General features: G+C 43.2%; 1 protein-coding gene across 2 annotated transcripts in view; it reads right to left on the reverse strand.

Moving 5' to 3' along the window:
- Nucleotides 1-22,137, reverse strand: part of RASSF9 (Ras association domain family member 9) — a 37,204-nt gene that overhangs the window by 4,332 nt on the left and 10,735 nt on the right. The gene's annotated exons all lie outside the window — the stretch shown is intronic.

Genomic DNA, 22,137 nt, shown 5'->3' on the forward strand with positions numbered 1-22,137 from the left:
CCGGGTTAGGTTCCTCAGTATTCAGTAGGTCTTCAAGGGTTCAAATATTGCAGCTTTTGGCATTTGCTATGGCAGCTGAGAATGTAACCCCAGCTAAAAACAAGGACCTCCTGTAATGCTAAATGTGCACTTACAAACACCAATAAATGTCTAGAATGTGCAGAAAAAACAAAAAGAACTGAGATGTCTGTCTGTAAAAATGGGAAGACAGATGTTATGCAGATACCTGCAGGCTGAGATTAAAAACAAGAGGGGAGGAGTCAAGGCAAAGCAAGCATTGAATAATAATGCACTACTATTGTTCTGAAAAAAGCAAACTTGTGAAAAGGGACTTCGCATCTGGATCAACAGCCGCTCCTTTGCTACCCCTTAGGGCACTACATAGCAATTAGAATGGAATATGGGCTTGTGTGCAACCTACAGGTGGAATTCATGCCGAAATTGCCTCTTCCTGACACACCCTCTGAGCATCTACATACTTTATGACTGTACTCACCATTGGTACACTGATGTTTCCCACACCAAACACATAAGGTGTGACAGACAGATGCACATCCTTATATGCCCATGTACACAAGCGTAGCAGCCCTAACTAGGCCAGGTCTCCCATGGGAGGGACACATGTCTAGTATTCATAGTTTTTCAGTCAGTGTGGGACACAGTGGCATACACACTGCAAATTGCTGCATAAAGCATGGAGCTGTTATTTGTTGTGACTGGAGTCAAGCTGGTTCATGTTTCAACAGTATGAGACAGCAGCAGACAGTTCTTGTGTGTACATCTTACTTCACCATATTAATAATCGACTCTATATATCAATATGGGACTTCTCACTGGCAGCCAGAATGTCTTTGAAGGCCTATGAAAGCTGTGATGGAGAGATTACCTTTCATGTTTCTTATCAGTGTTGCAAACAGCTGTTGGGCTGCCAAACAAATCACTTTGACACAGGCGGCAGTTTAGAAATCTGAGAGCACGCTGAAAGTTTCCTCTCACTACCCACTCAACTCACCTCCTCAACACACATACAATGGGAACCCATAGTAAAATATGCACCTGCAACAATATAATATCCTCCTGCCAGTTTTGCAGCAAGTTATAGATTTTACATTGTTACCATGCACAACACAGTATGCAGACTCCTCCATCCTGTCAAGCAGGCACAGCAACTCACAAATACGTTATGACAGAGTTGTTAGAGTTAAAATGTTTCAATCAAAGGATTAATCAATGGTTTAATCAAAGTCCATAACAGAAGGGTTATGGCCACAGTTCTCAGTACTCTTTAATTGAGCATATCCCTGCCCTACCCCAAGGGCACAGGATGGGTAGTAGTATGCTAACTATTCTATCTCATCCTTGGCTACTGAAAACCAGGTTGAATACAAAGTCTTATATAGCTTCTAAAAGATTTACAGACTCAGGCCTTGGCGAATCTTCAGGAAAAAGAGAGCCACTACTAATGTTTTGTGCTTTCTTTTAAACTGGATTTGGTGAATAAATAGTGGCAAAGACTGAATGTCTGAAGATGCATGTGTGCTTTGTGGGGAGGGATGATTTTAGTCAACATCCTCTTCCCTCTGAAGCTGACTCCAACTCCTGAATGTATGTCCCTGAGAATCACTCAGTACTCAAGGGCAAGTTTTCAGGAGTCACAGTGGGCTTTGGAAGCAAGGAAAGATTGACAAAAACCACCCCTCCCTCAAAGCATTTGTGCAATGTTATCTGCACCAGCATGTCTTTGGTTTGGATGTTGGCCAATGTATCTAAGTGAATGTTCTTGGTCTCTTTCTTGAATAGAAATAAGTTCCACTGAATAAAAGGGACTTAATTCCAAGTAAAATATTTAGGATTAGGATTCGAGCTGCTTAAAGTGAAATATTTGGTCTTAATTAGTTTGTGTCGCATAGTTTTAGCAAGATAGAAAATGTTCCTGAAGGCCTCTCCATCTCTGGACACATAAGCCAGCATCATGTGCACAAGAAGTCAGTCCTCAGATTTACTGTGGATCATGCATGTACGCACATACATACAGATACATATATAGCTTATTTGTACAGTCACGAACAATCATGGAGATTATCCTGTGAATTAATTGAGGTGTTGGAGTCAGAACTTTTTAATATAGTTCTGCATAGACTGAAATATTATAACTTTAAACCGATTATATGGTTTTTGAAAAATAAGCACCCGTTTATAATCATAGATTACGAACACAGGAAGGAGAAAGAATAGCACACAGACCAGATCGGTTGACATTTCTTCTGAACGTGTCACTGGGTACAAAATAAACAGAGAATTGCAACAGAAGTTTGTGATAAATGTCAACAAAATCTGAACTGTATATTTGTTTAAGTGGTAGCATGAACAAAGTAATATCCGGTCTTGAACAGAGCATTACTGAAGGTGCTAACATAACCTACGGCTGCAATGAAAAGCAAATTGATACACAATCTTACAAGAACAACTGATAACGACACAAGTAACTATGCGAAGTGCCAACAAAAATGAAAGAGAAAGAATCCACCAGAAATTATCAGTCTCTGCTCTGCTGAATTGCGTGGGAGACATACACAGAAATCTTTGCTTCCATCTCTATGATTTTGACACCAAGTTGAAATCTTCGTTCAACATTCCTACTCCTGTCAACACCACAGACAGTAGTCAAATCCTCCTGTTTCCTTGATATGCCAGAAAGGAATACCTTGCCTCAGACAATGGGCTGGTTCAAACATCACGTGGAACCCCAGTTAGAGACCTAACCTAAATGCATTTTAGCACCTGAAGAACCTTTGCTTGAGTACACATTCTTAGGGATGTGAGAAACATTTCGGATACAAAACGTTTTGTACCCAAAACAGCCTGTTTCGGGTGTTTTGTAGACAAAACAAAACACCCATTTTCCAGATCCAAAAGTTTTGTATACAAAACAAAACGTCCCTATTTCGGCTAAAAAAAGTTTTGTTGTTTCGGACCTCCATTTTGTGGTGATCTCTGAGTCAGTCTCCATTTTGTGTTTGACATCTCTTTGAATTTCCCACCCTTCCAGCCTTCTGATCGGTGACCTAAAGCATGGGCTGACCTGCTGAAAATTCCCTCCTTGTTCCCCATTGGCTCTTTTGCTTCTTGCCACTCTTTACTGACCCCACATTGGCCAGGGGAAGGGTTGCTAACCCATGGGGTGCTGGATTCTGTTGTTTCTGTGGTGTTCTGAGTGTAGATTCTCTGGTAGCATATGAGAGTGGATTCTTGTTTTTCACTGAAAATCTCATATGCTACCAGAGAATCTACAATGAACACCTCAGAAACACAAAACCCAGTACCCCATGGGCTTGTGGGTATGGAGGTGGTTGGCACCCTATGTGCACTACACAACCCCTCGCTCTGGGAAACCCCAGTGCCCCCCAAGTGGAATTATGAGGCTGCTGAAACCTCCATTATTCCCTATGGGAGAAATCTTAAAAGACACGTAAACTTCAACAATTCACAAAAGATCACCCCTTTGCCCAATGGAGAGGAGAACTGGTCTTGTGGTTGAGCATGACTTGTCTCCATAGCTAAGCAGGATCTGCCCTGGTTGCATATGAATCAGAGACTTGATGTGTGAGCACTGCAAGATATTCCCCTCAGGGGATGAAGCCGCTCTGGGAAGAGCAGAAGGTTTCAAGTTCCCTCCCTGGCTTCTCCAAGATAGGGCTGAGAGATATTCCTGCCTGCAACCTTGGAGAAGCTGCTGCCAGTCTGTGAAGACAATACTGAGCTAGACAGACCAATGGTCTGACTCAGTATATGGCAGTTTCCTATGTTCCTAATTCTTTTGAGATAATTCTGGAAGTTTCCTTGCCCCCATTGGGCACTACCACCCACCACACTCCGCTCTGGGTCATCCCTTTCCCCTTGATTTGAAGCGATACATTTGCTGGAATCCCCATTATTCCCTATGGGAAAATTCTTAAAGATGTGCAAACTTAAAAAAATTCACAAAAAATCAGCCCTTTGCCTAATTCCTTTGAAATTTGGGTGGTAGCTTCCACCCACCTCCACCCACTCTTTTTGCTCTGGGACCCTTTTTAAAAATCCAAATCGATTTGGATTTGGATTCGTAAAATTTGGCTACAAAACAAAACAAGACTGATTCAGATGCAGAAAATTTGGGTACAAAACAAAATGGTGGTGTTTCGATTCGGATACAAATCGAAACAAGAAAATTCCAAAATGCACACCCCTACTTGAATGCACAAAGGCTCTGTTTCAACATAATAAATGCACATTGGTCAGGGCAGAGCCTGCCAACTTGATGCTGCTGCTCTCCACCTCACACTTGTTCACTGTACCCATATAAAGCAGGGGATCTCAATTCTGGGTCTACAGATGACTCGGGAGAGGAGAGCTGGTCTTGTGGTAGCAAGCATGACTTGTCCCCTTAATTAAGCTGGGTCTACCCTGGTTGCATATGAATAGGAGACTTGATGTGTGAGCACTGTAAGTTATTCCCCTTAGGGGATAGAACTGCTCTGGGAACAGCAGAAGGTTTCAGGTTCCCTCCCTGGCATCTCCAAGATAGGGCTGAGAGAGATTCCTGCCTGCAACCTTGGAGAAGCTGCTGCCAATCAATGTAGACAATACTGTGAACCAATGGTCTGACTCAGTATCTGGCAGCTTCCTACGTTCCTATGACTACAACTTCCACTATCCTCTGCCACAACCACCATTGTGGCTGTGGATGATGGGAGTTGTAGTCCAACAGTATCTGGGGAGCCAACATTCAGAACCCCCGATATAGACTGTCTGCATGGGGCTTGTGCAAAACAAGATTTTAAAATCCACACTTTCCTAAGTTTAGTGACTCAAATGCCCAAACTGTGTACATAATAGTTTTTGGTATATCAGAAGCAGTTAATTGCTTTCCCCACAGAATTCCTCGGGGTCTGGATTCCTGGAAAAACTCAGAAACTTAGTAACATATTTACATGAGCAACAGCTACTTATACAGAAACAGCTCATGAGGCAACAATGAAAATAGTTCATGATAACAGATTGCATCATACTTTGTAAAAAGGTACTGCAGCTTCTTCAAATATTTAAGAGATTCATTATGCTTTCAAGGTGATTGTGTACGTATAAACTTTAAAATTGCTTTCATGAGCAATTGTGAGACCAAAACAGGATCAGTTTAGGAAAACATATTGCCTGGAGAAGATTTGGAGTCTCCTTCCGTGGAAACAATCAAGCAAAGGATGGGCTGGCATCTGTCAGGAAATGCTTTATGCGTCGGATGTCCTGCTTCAGGGCAGGGACGTGGACTAGATGATTCAGCGGGTCCCCTTCCAACCCTACAATTCCATGATTCTATAGGATTCCAGCCCAACACACCCTCAATATACCTGTTGTTAGTACTAATTTTCTTCACTTGTCATGCCATGAGCCTTCTACATCTTGTAAACAAGCACAACATTTAAAAGGTTTCCAACAGCAACACTAACCACAGGCTTTTAAATCTATGGAAACATGCCACTGATATAATTCTAGTTTGGGGGTTGGTTTTTTTAAAAAGTTATGACTATAGACAGTTCAAAATGCCATGTTCAGTACTCCAGTGAGCTTTGAACTTTCTTGCTTGGCCCTCGGCAAGCCACTATCTCTGAGTCAGCTCCTTCATAATCTGTAATATAATAATAGTGACAAATGAAATACTGAACATGACAGTGATAACACAATGGTAAAGTAAAGTGTGCCATCGAGTCAGTGTCGACTCCTGGTGACCACAGAGCCCTGTGGTTGTCTTTGGTCGAATACAGGAGGGGTTTAACATTGCCATCTCCTGTGCAGTATGAGATGATGCCACAATGGTAACACTTATTAATTCTACCAGACTAATGCTCTCTCTGTGTGTACACACACACACACACACACACACACACACACACAGAGTTTCAACTGGTGTATGCAAGCACACTGTCCTTTTTAGATAATGTGTAAAGAGGGATTAAGTTTATATGCGTGAGCGCTACACATATTTGGTTTAGGCCATAAGACTCCCAAGTTATAGGAATAGGGACAGGACTAATACGAACAGGTTGGTGGAAATATGATGGAAAGGAGATAATGTAGTCATTTTTGTATGCATGCCCTGTAAGCAGGGTAGAAATCCATGAATAGCTATTGAGAAATAATTTTTTTTAAAGGTAAGGAAGAAAAAGTGCCCTTGTGCTTTTATAATTCCTTAACTAATTTCCATGTTTTTGATCTACTTTAAAGGATGGGTATCATCCGAACCCCTGAGGTTGTTAACAGTAATTAAACTGAAATATGGTAGAAGAGAAGCAGATTCATTGACATGGCTCCAATTTTTAAAATTAAAAATAAAATAAAATCTGAATGACACATTGAAAATAGTTTGACCTCATTTGTTCTGCCAAGTCTTACAGGGCAATTCTATGGGTCTGCTGTGCTGGGTGGCCATTACTCCCGGTTGAATGCCAGGATTAACATATAATAATGGTTCTCCTTTATTCAAACAGCAGCAGACGCAGTAGTCCAATAATAGTTGTAGAAATAAAAACTAATGCAGCAACACTAACAGACATTCCCATAGTGCCCTAGAAAATTACACCACCACCACCACAATCAAGATGTTATGTACCAATGAAACCCTCATGGTCCCTGCACAAGTAAGGGGACCAATCAACACATGGAAAGAGTGGAATACCACTCTACAGTGTAACACACATGTTCTTGCACACACAGTTCACAAACATGATCAGAACAAGCCACAACAAGCCTCTAAGAGTCAGCCCTCAAATTTTGGAGCAGTCAGACTGTCTTCTGTTCCATCGGGGGGCGGAGGCATGTAGAGTCTCACCACTGGCTACCAGCAATGCCCTCTGCTCCATGGTGGGTGGAAGTGGGCAGTGAACTCCCCAACTTGCTTGCTCACTCCTCCTGGTTGCATCCATCTGGATCAGGCAGTAGGAATGTGCACGGAACTGGCTGGCCCGAACCAGACACGAACCAGAACAGGCCAGTTTGGTCTGACACCCCTTCGACCCCCCCCCCACAGTTTGGTGGGGGGGGGGTTCATGGACCTTTAATTTTTTTTACTTTACCCCCTTTGGGGTAGTTGTTGGAGGCGGCGGGGGGGGGGTCCGTGGAGGTTCCCTCTTCCCCCGCTGGCATCTCTTTCAGCCCAAACTGGCCCATTCGGCTGACTCTTCAGACCAAGGCACGCAGAGGCCAAATGTGCAGGTGCTGCAGCCTCCAAAGTGGCCATCGCACTGGAGAGGGAAGGCCTGAACGTGCTAAAGAACCAGCTGAATGGGCCAGTTTGGGCTGCAAGAGAGGCCGGCGGAGGGAGGGGGAACCTCCACAGACACACACCCCGCCGCCTCCAACAACTACCCAGAATATATATATATATATATATATATATATATATATATATATATGGGGAACCCATTCCTACCAGGCAGATAAAAGATGAACAGGACTAGCAGGAGGAGTGAGAAAGGAAGGTGGGGTAGGTTTCTCCTTTCTCCTCCTGATCACATCTGTCCAGGTTAAGAAGGTAATGGATGGACATGACCAGCACGTGCTTCCTTCTGATCACCTCTGTCTGGCTCAGGCAGGCAATGGAGAGATGCAGCCAGGAGCTGACGCCTGGTAATTGTTGAGTCCTGGCTGAGATAAAACAGCACCTTCTCTTGCGGTTATCATGTTTGCATGTAAAATGCAGAGCTTTCCCATGAAAGGGGTTCAAGATCTGCTGCGATACTAATAATTCTACTCAGGCAGAGTCTGGAATGCTGCATCCAGCACACATATATCATTGTATTTGGGAAGAAACAAGCCATTTTCAAGAGAGAAGTAAAAGTGTTACACGGATAAGGAAGAATGGAAGCTACAATGGAAAGCTCGTGAGAGAGAAATGCTTGTTAATTCAGTGGGGAAGTCCAAGACAGCAGGAACTGTAGGGTTTGCTCCCATGCTGGGAAATGCAAATGTGGTCTCCTAAAGTGTGCTTTGGGGGAGTCCTGTGGTCAAAAATAACTGTGGATGGAAAAAGAGAGACAAACACAAGCAGAACATAGGCTTCCTGCTCTATCGACAAACACTAACTACACAGTCACAGGAACAGACGGGGGGGAAAGGCTCAGTATCCGGCTTCTGTAGCATCCCATACCATATACCCTTCTTCATGGCCATATAGATTCAGTCATGTAGCCCAAAACTGAAGGGGCCCTATGCAGAACCATATATTAGTGGAACAGCCCAAGGGAGGTAAGGAGCTATCATATCCCACCAAGGATGCACAACCTGAAGACAGGCCCACACTGTTAGTCACTACGTATATTAATTGTAAGTTGGTTTGCTACACAATTTCTTTCATCTAAAGTGAGTTATTAACTCCCAACTCATCAAACGGTACCATGCAACTGTAATATCTAAAACATCTGTTCTTTGTCAGCTCGTATTTCAGAAGATTAAGTCAATGAGGTCTATAACATCATATGGTCCTTTCAGGCAAATTGCATCATAATTCTTTAATTATAGCTAATCCTGCTAATACTGCACCAGGATGCTCTGAGCCCAGCTTCTGCTTGTCAGGAACAATTTAACATCATAAATGCCCCCCTCACAGTACAAAAATGGAGTTTATATAATAGTAAATGATTATCAAGGAGTTGCCTAATGACAAAGGCTTACATTAAGAAGAAAAAACCAATTCCCACTACCATTTGAAGAGAGATCCTGTTCTATATTTTAGGTTCAAAAACATAATGTGGTACAGCTATCCCAGGACTGTACCATTTCATAATGCAAGTGAGAAGAATGAATACTTTCCCATGTGAACACTCCCTAAGGCAATTCAGATCCTACACATGAAAGCTATTGCATCAGGGAGAGAGTCTTTGCTTAGCCTGCTCCCTTAGGTGCCAGATTTATACACACAGAAACAGGATTAAACTGAAGCAGAAACCATCAGATCAGTCACAGCTCTGGAAAATATGAAATCATAATAGAAACAAAGACTGTAGGTGTTATTCTGTCATTGCTGAGTAGCCACAGGAAGTCTAAACAACTCTGGAATTAGGAGGGCCGAGGACAGATCAGAAGCTGCAACTTTTAAGCAGTCTTCACCCTCAGTACTTCTTTTTAGACAACAGTGCACTAAACTACACCTTTAAAAAAAAAAGTCCAAAGACTTTTTTTTTTAAAGACAAGATCATTATTTTTTGCTCACTACAAGCATCAATATATGGATTTATCCAAAGGCCCTTAGGCAGAACTGTTCACACGAGAACTGCATTTCATTTGAAACTGCACAGGTCTTCAAGCTTCATGCTTATTGTATGGTAAAGCCTAAGGTTGTTAGCTATTGTTGTTGTCTTTTAAAGCCCTGTTGGGCACAGTAGGTAAAAACCACAAAAAAGGCTGAATGTGATGAAAGTGAAAATACACTCATACACTTATTGGACATCCACTTTACTGTCCATACTCAATGCTGCTGGTGCTGGCAAGTTGTAGAAGAAGAATTGACATGGCAAGTGAGTCTGACTCCCTTTAGATATCTCAAAGTAAAGAGGCAAGGAAGGAACAGCTCCCATAACCTAAGCATCCACTCCAGCTATCAAGATGCAGCATACCCTGCAGACCTCTGGGCTTGCTTGCCCAGTAATTAGAGATGCCAGCAAAGTGTGCCAGGCCTGTGCCTGGAAATAAGCTTCAGGGATACTAGCTTCAAAACAAAGGGTGAGTGTAATGAGACTCCAAATTCTTCTGCAGCCTGGATTAAATTCCAAGCTGGAGAAGAATTCCCAGTTTATGCACCACACTCTCCAGTGTCTTTAATTTATGGGGCCAGGGCAACAGCAGTGGCAATTTAGGCACAAGAAGAGAGCAGGGAGATCTTTCTTCTCTTTTATCTCTTTTGGTGTGCTGGTAATACAGCAAAACAAAAAGCCTCAGTGGCTGTTGGGAGATATAAGGGCTATTCTCACAATCATGATTAGGGTAGGAGACACATCCTACCCAAGTTTAAGAGTTGCGCATGCTCCCATTTTTTGTTCATCTGCATGTAAAAAGCAAGTTAAGAGGGGGAGGAAGTGATTGCCTGCTAAGCTTAGTCAGAGACTGCCAGCAGCTTGGTCAGACAGTTCCATCTTACCTAGGAGCTATACCCTGCTCTTTAACTAGGTAGGACAAAAAGTCCTCCAACCCAGCTCCTGCTTAAAATAATATCACTCCCACCCCCTCTACCTTGCTTTTTACTCAAAGACAATCAGAAAGAGGAGCATCTTCTACTTTAATTAGGACAATGTTAATCACCTTATTGTCTTTCAAAGGATTGACATATGCTACTGAGCTTGCCGCTCTCTATATGTGATAAATATTTGATTCAGGCCAATAATGAACTTCAGCAGTTGGAATGCTGAAAGCCCATAAGATCTGAAATGTCCTCAAATCCCATGTTCTTCGTAGCATCAAGATCATCTGTTTCAAGCCCATTCGCAAATGATCCAATAGTGCTTTACAGATAAAGTAGTTTCTTGTCTGATAGGAAATAGCATGGTCTGTTGGAACATTATGACGAAGAAGTAAAAAAGCACATATCCGTGTCAGGCTTTTGCACACAAGATACAGCACCAAATGTGAGACGAATTAAAAGCTTGAACAAATAGCCAGCATGAAAAGAGCACATTTTAACAAAGCATTGACCTTTGATGATGTGTGTTCCATTCTAGGTTTACTATCTGGGCAGCCTCTGCAGGAATGTGACATGTTTGCACTTTGAAATTTCAATATGACCTACCCAGGAAATGCAGCAGTGCTACCAAACCATACTGAACAAAGCGCACACACACACACACACACACAAAGACAGACAGAGTGGAGCAAAGAAGTTGGTCAAATCTACTGTTTCATCTTGATCCTGCAAAGAAATCAGTTTTGAACAGAACTTCCATGAATGCATCTTTAGGAGCGATAAAACAATTTGGCTTAAACACATTATGTATCTTCCTGAGAAAAAGCAGACTATAAATAATAGTTGTGAGGCTATAAACATTATTAAAATGATTGATTTAAGATAAGCAAGTCAAGAAACAAACGGGCAATACATTTATCACTGTGGACAGTGCAAAATTTCAAAGAAAGGGGAAGTTTGTATTTGAAAACTCTGGCCCCATTTTGAGTTGAATCTCCCTTTCAACTCCCCTTTCCCTTACAATCAGGAAGAAGGAATAACAGGTGACAGAGATTTCACTTCAGCATAGGAGTCTTTCCTTAACTGCAAATGATGTCATTTCCTGTTGGGAATTAAAGTGTTTCTTATTTTCTTTGAAAATGTGCAAAATGCTATATTGAGACTAGGGGTGTGCAGAACCAGTTCTATTGGAACCCAATTTGAACAGAACTGGCCTGGTTCGACCGGTTCAGGAGCAAACTAAACTGGACCACCCCAAAAAGGGGTGCCAGTCCGAGTACGAGCTGAACCGACCCTGGTTCTAATTAACGGATTTAGGAGCATGCTTATAAAGGGGAATCCTGTGAGGATTCCCCTTTACAAGCAAAGGGGTGAACACTGCCTATCTCTAAAATAAAAACCTGATAGGGGCAGGTGAGAGGGCACCTGTAGTCTGAGGGCACGGCAGCACTCCGGACCAGGCCCGGTGCTTAGAAGTAAAAAAAAAAAAAGCAGGGCAACCCTGCCTAACATCCTAATAGGGGCAGGTGAAAGGGCACCTGTAGCCTGAGGGCGCAGGGGAGACGGTGTGGCTTCTCTCCCACACCACCATCTCGAACTGTAACTGAACCACCAGAATAGGTTCATGCACACCCCTAATTTGGACCTGTTTTATAGCTGCTTCCCACACAAACTAATCTTATATAGATGTAACTAAGAGTTTATTAAGAAACTACTCAATTTTCTTCTCTTTTCCTTTCTGACTACACACCCACACTCTCTACTGGATCTGCCTTGGGACAAACTTCTAACCACCAAAACATAAAAGATACTGGATAGAACACCACATGATCCTCTGGGGGTTCCTTTCAGTGGAGAATAGAGTTGAGGAGCACATTTTAACCTCCATTGCAACAATGCTCCTAATTGTAGTACTTTATTTTCCATTTAGAATGAATCACAGTAATTCACTTATATGAGAGAAAGTAAAGGTACCTGCACAATGCCTTTACATTGGAATCCAAACCAGCTACCTTCCTATGGCAACCTCAGTTTCTTGCCGGGAGCAGTTATTTGCCAACATTTTCATCAACTGAAGCACTTTGGTTAATCTTAAAGAGTTTAGGCCAGGCTAGTTAAACAGCTCATCATGCAGGAAAACTGTACTATTCAAGATTGCAGGCATGTGGTGGGGTTGCATCATTCAATGTCTAATCAATTCCAATGACAGCCATTTTACCTTCTATATTTGCTCCTGCATTTGCCCAACCATTTCCAACTAGCCTAAGGATTGAGACTCGCCTCTCACACATTTAGACATTGGAAAGATTTCAGTTAATAGGAATAGCTTTATTATTTTCAATGCAAACTGGAAATGGCTCACTGTGCAATATTCAGCATAATTCCCTGAGATAAGAGGTTTGCTAAAACGAATGTTTAAGCCAAGAGTACAGTGATATATACATGTACTGTGATCTTCCCTATAATAATAGCTATTATTCTGTAAATCTACACTGCTTAGCCTAGTCACAGAATATGCATTCACTGCCCTGAGGGCAGTGATTTTTTTTTTTTTTTTTGGTAACCCATACCTGCAATTCAAATCCAACCACCTGTCAGACACAAAGTAATTCATTCTCACCCATGCAGAGGCACTGGCAATCATTCCAAATGTCTTATTGTGAAAGAGGCAAAATGCCAACAGATAACTCCAGTGCAGCATCAGTTCTCTCTTTCAATGTGAAATGGAGGGGGACTGTGCAGAAAATCTTCCATGTGAGAGCCATTTCCCACTGTGCTGACCTCTGAACAATACAGGAGGCACTCTTTTTGTGTGAGGGTTCCATTCTGGCCTATTGCTGCGAACAGGGAAACTGCGAAAACAGAAACCTTGAATTTATGGGGATTGGAGGGTTAGGTTCAAATCACATAAAAAGTGCACTCAAATCACATAAAAAGGCAGTCAGGGGAAGAAATAAGTATAGTAAAGATAAATATCACCTTGCTCTCCTGCAATGCCCACCAAACTTCTCCGATTTTTGGCTTTTGGGGTTTTGGGTTTTTTTTGGGGAAAAATCACAAAATGGCCACCAGAAATGACACCAGGAGTCATTTCCGGGAGGCATTGAGCCCCAAATGGCTGAAAATAGCCCCACTTTTAGCATGTCAACAAAGAAAGCAGTTATCTATAGCATGGATAGCTGAAAATGAAAAGGGCTATTTTTAGCCTGCAAACAGGGTCTCATTGACTCACCCGCGAATAACAGAAACCATGATAGGAGAACCCGCGAAAAACAAAGATCTCCTGTATTGCACTTTTCTCAGTGCTGGGAAGGCTCTTTTAAAAAAAGAGAAACAGAGCTTTTCTAAGAGTTCTAGGAGTAACGCTCTGGGAAGGGCTACCTTCCCAGCACCCTTTGCATACCTTCCAAGATGGTGCAGGGAATCAGAGGGCTCTGTTTCCCTTAAAGGATCTCCCTAACACGGGGCAAAGTGCAGCTCTGCACAATGATAATGGTCATCTCCATGTGGTGCCAGGGGGGCCATGCAGGTTATTCAGCTTTGGCCAAATCTTCATACTAGCCCAGTAAACAATCAGGAATCCACACTTAGGGTTGAACCACACAGGCCCCCTGCCTTACAGTTAAGAACAACCATGGTATGGACTTTAGCCGTAAGTGACTGAAAGGAAACTGGGGAAGGAAGAAGCACCTGATATAGGAGGAGGAGATGGCAGGTGAACTAGGAAGGAGGTCTGGAGAAACTGGGGCATGGGAGGATCCAAGAAAGGAGGAAGCAGGAAGTCAGAGATTTGACAGGAGAGAGAGGAAAGAAAACCAAGGGATAGAGTAAGCAGGGGCTTAGGAAAAAGCAAGTGAGGCAAAATAAGTTGGGAATATGAACATTTGGGGCTGCCACTGGCCTACCCTTTTAGCTACATGGACAGATTTCCATATGCCTCATCTTTTGGTGCAGTTCCACTAGTGATATAACTCAAGAATGTGTTTTCATTATAAGATCATGTTCATCATCTTTATGATAGGTTGCTGGGCGTTTGGCTATGACCTGCTGCAATTCAGCTTCATCAAAAAGTGCTCTGAATTGTTTACCCTGTAGGAAGAAAACAACAAAGAAACCAGTTTGCATGAATGCACCTGTTTGGTCTCCAGCCTCATTCCCCACCCCAGTCAAAACTGGCTGCTTTCCAGTCACCTCTGAATCAATTAATTATGTAGGAATGCCTTGTATCAAAGGTGAGGAAAGAAAATTGATAGCCTTGTGCATAATTTAACTTAAAAGTGACCTGATCACCCTTCCAACTGCAAATAGGTACTCTTTCCCTTGGAAAGCATTCTTTCCCTGGGAAATAGCCTGAAAGACTAGAGGGAAGTCTTGCTCACACCTCTGAGGCATTGGCATATGACCTATTGGGTTTAGAGCAGCATTCACACATCATGTTCAACACTCGTACAATGAGTGTACAGTGAACACAAGTACAGATTTCTACACAGGCAGACATTAAGGCCATTCACATGACCATTTTTTGTGCAGGGGTGAGGCTGTGAAACCTTACCTGCCCCCCCAGACGATCCAGTAAACATTGCTGGGAGCACAACTCCAGCCAGTGTGGTGTAGTGGTTAGAGTGCTGGACTAGGACCATGGAGACCCGAGTTCAAATCCCCATTCAGCCATGATACTTGCTCGGTGACTCTGGGCCAGTCACTTCTCTCTCAGCCTAACCTACTTCACAGGGTTATTGTGAGGAGAAACTTAAGTATGTAATACACCTCTCTGGGCTCCTTGGAGGAAGAGTAGGATATAAATGTAATAAAAAACAAACAAACAAACTGTGCTCCCAGATTATCTGTGTGGTCACACAGGCTGGAACGTAAGCCTGCGTGGTCACACACCCTTAACCCAAGCCTTAGTTAAGGCAGAACTCAGGCCCTTAACCCAAGCAAAAAGCAGTGGTTACAAGTGCGCAAAGGTGTGTCCCCATTTTCATCTGTGAAATTTTGCAGGGTATGGCCACAGGCTGTGCTAGGCAGCTGGTCTTCTAAGGGAGAAAACAAAAACAGCATTTCTATAATCCCATGTCGATGTTAGTAGGAGCTAGTGTGGGTACAATTCCTAAAGTACCTCACACATTTGCAAGAAAGAGCAGGAGCAGAAAGTACAGCTCATTTGTCAGACCAGAGATTGGAAGCACTTGGTTGCTTTTTAAAATATGTCAGCTATTAATGAATGCACATCCGACTCCTGATCAAGGGCCAAGGCAGAAATGCTTTCCAAATGTTATATGTATATAAAGTAGCAAGACATGAAAGCTGGTATTATACCAGCCAAAATAGTGAGAGTTGGAAGATGCAATCCAATGCAAACCAGGAAGGGAACATAAGTCTAGTTTGTACATGAAGGCAGATCATCCACACAATCAAAAACTGTGTTCTACCCAGGTTTGGAAGCTGAATGTGTTCCAAATTTTTGGTTGTGTGGAAGCAACTGTGGGATCTCCAGAGCCCAGAACGTGTCATCCTGGTCTCCAGAGCTCTGCGTTGCAGACATGCACAGTGCGGATGGAATGCGGCTTACTCTCCCAGCAACTTCATAGCATTGTCAGGGTGGGGAGGTGAGTTTGAACTTTCCCTCTGCCCATCCACTTCCCCACCTGTCAAATTGTGTGAACAACCTCTAGAAGAGAGGTTTCCCTCTTACCTTGATTCCACACAACCAAATAATGGGAGCACACACAGCTCCCAAACCCAGGACATAGTTTTTGATTGTGTGGATGACCTCATACTGTACTTAGCAACAATCCCAGAACTTAAGAAAAGAAGTCGAGTTTGTATCAAGGTAATATGAAGAACATGATTTTACACCACCTTATAAATGTACCAGTCACCATTAGCGTGGAAAAATGAAACATTTTCCATACAATAAATTCTGTTCTGAAAGGAACTGTTCAGAATGTCAGTCCATTAAAAAAAAAAAAAAAAAAAGGACAGAAAGAATGATAACTTACTTTAAAAAAAAAAAAAAAGTTATGAGATCTCCCTTTGACCACTATTCAAAACCTAATAACTTCAATAATAAAAATGATTGTGGAATGCACTGGGAGAACTCTGCCTCTAGACGTAATATAATAAAGCAGGTATTTTAATAATGCCTGTACAAACAATTACACATTGGTATATAGTACACAGAGAACATTCAGTAAAGCAAATTAAGGTGTAAAAGCAAAGGAGAGACCTGATTTTAAAAGCAGGAGCAATGTATGTTCTTCATTTATGCTTTTGTCAGAAAAATGTATCTCCAAATTAAGTGGTGGGAGACAGAAGAAAAACCTCCACATACCTATTCCGTCTGCTTTGACCCCAGAGAAATTTTTCTTTAGTAACTGAACAAGAAAGACCATTGTATGCTTGATTCCCAAATAAGTTGGCTGTACTTAAATGCCACCACCTAAAGTTGATCACCAAGTATTAGCTAAGATTTCATTAAAAATGTACACTAACAACATTAGCTAAAGCTAATGTAACAACATTAGCCAAGACTCTGAAGAGACATTTATGGCTGTGAGTTAACCACATTAAAATATAAACTTGTTTACATTACCTGAGATCAACAACACTCTAAAAGGGTTAAAGGATGGATTCCAGTGACACTATGAGGCTCTTCACATGATTCATGTGAAGAGCCTCTAGGGGGTTTGCTTAGCCTGCTCTCCCCACAGACGAGCAGACAGTCTGCTCTGGGAGGCCGCAGCAGCTGCCCACACAACTGCTGGCTCCGTCACGGAGCCGGCCAGGGCTGGGGAGTTTGGGGGCTAGGCAGCCCCTGGAAGCTACAGCACGCCCTGCGTGAGTGTGCAGGGCATGCTGGAGAGACCCCCGAGCTGGGAGGCTGCTTTTCAGCCTCCCGGTAGGGGGAGTTCACTCATGAGTAGCCACGGTGTGGAGCCGGGCCGCGGCTACTCATGATCATGGCTACTCATGATTTTTAAAACTGGGTTTGCAGAGCGCTTGCTCTGCAATAGGGTTGTGCATTTTGTTTGTTTTTTCTGTTTTGTTTTGGGCCCGAATCTGAAACACCCCCATTTTGTTCTTTGTTCGAAATCAGCCAATCCGAAACACCCCCATTTTGTTCTTTGTTTGAAATTGCAAAATCCGAATCCAAAATGTTTTGGATTCTAAAAAATGGCCCCGGGGCAAAACTAGTGGGTGGGGGTGGTAGTACTCAATGGGTGGAAACTACCACCCAAATTTCAGAGGAATTGAGCAAAGGGCTGATTTGGGGTGAATATTTGAAGTTTAAGGTTTTTCCCATAGGGAATAATGGAGGTTTCAGCAAAAGTATAGCTTCATGTCAGGGGGAAAGGGGGTGGCCCAGAGCAGAGTAGGGTGGGTGGTAGTGCCCAGTGGGGGCAAGGAAGCTGCCAGAATTATTTCAAAGGAATTGGGCAGAGGGCTGATTTTTAAAGATTTAATGCGTCTTTAAAGTTTTTTCTCATAGGGAATAATGGAGATTTCAGCAGCCCCATAACTACACTTGGGGGGGCACCAGGGTGGCCCAGAGCAAATGGTGGTGTAGAGCACATAGGGTGCCAACCACCTCCATGGGTTGCTAACCCATGGGGTACTGGTTTTTAGATGTTTTGAGTGTAGATTCTCTGATAGCATATGAGAGTGGGTTCATTGTTTGTTGTAGAAAACCTCATATGCTACCAGAGAATCTACACTCAGAACACCTCAGAAACAACAGAACCCAGCACTCCATGGGTTAGCAAACCATGTGGGTGGTTGGCACCCTATGTGCACCACACCACCGCTCGCTCCCGGCCACCCCAGTGCCCGCCAGGTGGAGTTATGGGTCTGCAGAAACCTCCATTATTCCCTATGGGGGAAAACCTTAAAGATGTGTAAACTTCAACAATTCCTAAGAAATCAGCCCTTTGCCCTATTCCTTTGGAATCTGGGTTGTGACAAGCACCCCTTGAGGCATTGCCACCCAACCCATTGTTTTGCCTCTCAGGCCCCCTTTCTGCCCCGAATCTGCCCCAAAGACATGTCAACTTCAGAGATTCTTTAAAAATCAGCCCTTTCCCCAATTCCTTTGGAATCTGGGTGGCAGTAGAATCTGGGAGGCAGCAGGATCTTTGGAATCTGGGTGGCACTACCACCTGACCCACTCTTCTGCCCCCAAAGCCCCCTTTATGCCCTGAATCCACCCCAAATAACATCAACATCACACAACAACAGCAGAGCTTTGCAAATAACCTGGCAGATTTCCAAAGGTCATGCACATGCACATCCCCCTCCAGAAATGCAATTAATCTGCACACAACAGTGTGAAACAACAACAATGAAATGCACACTGCCCCACTGGCCAATAAGGGTAAATTTTACCCTCAAATTTCCTTAAAAGGAATAAGGAGGCAATTGCCAGCAGATCAGCCCATGCTTTCGCTGGCCAATCTGCAGGCTGGAAGGGCTGGAAATTCGAACAGATGTCAAAACTCAAAATGGAGGCCGAAGGAGAAAGACTTTTCGCGATTGCAAAATGGAGTTCCAAAACACCCAAAACAACAAAATGTTTTTTATACAAAACAGGGATGTTTTGTTTCGGCTACAAATTTTTCTGTTTTGAGCGTTGGGTGTTTTGTTTTGGCTACAAACCAGCCGAAATGGCCTGTTTTGTGCACAAAACATTTTGTATCCAAAACAAAACACACATCTCTACTCTGCAAACCTGGTTTAAGGGGCGGGCTACAAGCGGGCTAGCCGCTTGTAAGCCACCGGGACCACCTGCAAGCCCAGTGGTTTACACAAGCAGCAAAAATCGGGCTAGGCTCTCCTAGCCCAATTTTTGCTGCTCGTGGGAATAGCCCCTATGTTAACTTTTATCACCTCATACTAAATATGAGTATAGTGGAAGTGGTTGGGAGAACATTTCACTACAGGATCACATCCCAGTTTACCAAATATCACAACATTTTTGAAGCTTTTGTGGGGATATGCATGTCTGATCTTAGCAAACGAATGTGAAAACTTGCTTCAGCTTGCTCACATTCAATAACTTTAAAAGCCTTAAAAAGTAGTTATGTGAATTAGTTGCAAATTCACATAAAGTATGAGAAACAGCAGCACACAGAGACAAAATTCACAAACAAAAACTGCATTCTATCTGAGTTGGGGAGCTGTGTGTGCTCCCAATTTTTGGTTGTGTGGGAGCAAAGTAGGAAGAAAACTCCTACCTTGCTTCCACACAATCACTTCTACCCAGGTTTTCCTCTTACCTTGCTTCCATAGAACCAAAAATTGGGAGCACACACAGCTCCCAAACCTGGGTAGAACACGGTTTTTGATAGTGTGAATGATCCCAGAGTATGGTAGTTATTTTAGTTTAATCAGTCTAAAGTAAATATAAGGATTTGTGGAAATGCACATTTAAGCATACTTGTTTTTAAAGTGTACTTTTAAAATGCACATTTAAGCACATTTGTTCTTAAAAATGCACACTAAAGCATTTCTGTTCTTGCCTAGTCAGCTACACTGCTAACTTCCTATATTGGGAAACAGCACCATCATTTTCAAAAATTGAACAAATTTCTAATTTGTTCAAAATAGCTTCGAATGAGGGAGTTTCCAATAGTAAGAAGTTCATTTTCCAAGAATGTGAAGAGAGCTACAGATATTTTTAAACAAAACAGCAGGACTGAAACTTGTGTCAGGTCTGACATGTCAAACCCAACATGCCCTTAGTCAGGAGTTATTGGAGGAAGTTCTACACCACAGCAAGGAGCTTCTGACACTTGGAACTGTGGGACCCCGCCTGCTGCTGTTCCGGATCTGTGTTGGAAATCCAACATGTATGTCAGACTCCGCCCCTATCACTTCCCTGCTTTGTCCTTTTCTCCCTTCCCGCCTTTTTCTTTGACTGTGGAGGAAGGTGACACATTATATTGCTCTTCTTCACTCAAGAGAAAGCACAAGGGAGGAGAGCTGGTCTTGTGGTAGCAAGCATGAATTGCCCCCCTTGCTAAGCAGGGTCTGTCCTAGTTTGCATTTGAATGGGAAACTACATGTGAGCACTGTGAGGTATTCCCCTTAGGGGAGAAGATCACTCTGGGAAGAGCAGCTGCATGCTTGCACGCAGAAGGTTCCAAGTTCCCTCCCTGGCATCTCCAGATAGGGCTGAGAGAGACCTCAGAGAAGCTGCTGCCAGTCTAGCTCAATACTGAGTGAGATGAACCAATGGTTGGCATATTGCAGCTTCCTACATTCACATTGCATACACAGGAAGTTGTGTTGTGGGTACTTCAGGGATTTGTAGTGTACTTCTTGGAATTGTATTTTTTGTGGGGGACAGCTATGGCTGTAATTGAAATGCCACTTCCTGCCACTGCACCTGTGAGATGGGGCAGGGTTGTGCTCCCATCACCTGAAGCAGGCACAGGGGATGCCATCTTTGTTCCCCCTACACATTGCACCAGATTGGCACTAGGCATGGCCTTTTTTCACCTACTTCTCACCGAGTCCTTTTGAGTAATTTGGGTTTGGTCATGGGTCTACACTCTAGGTAACCGGTCACTTGGCAGGAGAGTGTGAGTGTGGGGTAGGCAGATTGACTAACGGTGTTTGGCTAGAGGGCCATTTGGGTGGGGCCAAGGGACAGCCCTAGAGGGTTTTTGCAGCCCAGGGGGTTGGGAATGGCCCCCACTTGGCGGTGGCTCAACACACCAACTTAGAGTTTGGGCAGCTTGGGTTGGGGGTGGGTCGAGCCACCACCACCCTCAGGGGGGGAAAGCCTCATGGTGAGAGGTGGTCAGGACATGGCACCTGACCAAATCAGTACCTGGCCCTTTGCCCTGGTGTGGGATGTCCATCCCTAAAAGGCGGTCCCACACGGGAGGAGTACTCGCACTCTGGTTAGTTAGGTACCTCATTGCAAGTCATATGCATTGTATTTTAATAAAATGGCCCTATTTTACTCCAACTAAGCATGTCCTGTCTTCATTGGGATCTGGGGGTGCAATGTTTCACTACACTGTGAACAGTCAGACATTGCCCAACATCCTGACAAAAGTGGGGAAGAAGTTTCTTTACATTGAACAGGTTTCTAGATTGGGTCCTAAACTAGGAATCCTGGAAACTAAATCCTTACCTGCAATCATGTGTAATTCCTTTTGCACTTAGGGAATCATTACACATGGGGAGACAGCTTATTTATAGCCGTTTAAGTATTCCAGCACTTGAACATTTGGTCTAACCAATTATTACTCTGAAGCTACCAGGCTTGGACCTGCTTGACTACAGTCTGACGCCACAATCCTGTCTGATCACTAAGTGCCTTACTGAAAGAGCTCTGTTGCACGAAGGGTACAATCTATTGTCCTGGCATGAAACCCTTACTCTCAGTTAGCTACTGTTGCTCATGGGATTGGTGACTGGGGTTACAAAAAACTTCCAGCACTTTAAAAGAAGCACACCCTGGGTAATACTTAAGGTACTTTTGTTTGTTTGTTTTTGCTCTGGCCTGTTTGACACCTTTTTCTTCCTGGATCACATTACTTACAAACATTCAGTCACTTCAGATTCCTTTCCTTGTGCCTGTCATTGCCCAGTACTTCCTGTGTGAATATCAGATGCATTCTAGAAGTCCTCTACTCCATGAAAGGGATGAGTTCCATTTCCACTCCTTTGGTGAAAGTCTTCTATCAATCCTCCTTTTTTGGAAAATGGAAACGCAAACAAAATCCTCTTCCTTGGCCAGGAAGCTTCCCCCGCCCCCCACCCATGCATGTAGGAAATCCTTAATGAATAATTACCATAAACACAGGGAAATATAGGTGTGAAGAACAATGAAAATTAATGTTTATACATTTATGATTACAATGTTTAAAGATTACAATGTTTAAGACAATGTTTGAAAAATACTTGATGGGATATATCTT

This window comes from Hemicordylus capensis, chromosome 5, assembly GCF_027244095.1.
Source record: "Hemicordylus capensis ecotype Gifberg chromosome 5, rHemCap1.1.pri, whole genome shotgun sequence".
NCBI lineage: Eukaryota > Metazoa > Chordata > Lepidosauria > Squamata > Cordylidae > Hemicordylus > Hemicordylus capensis.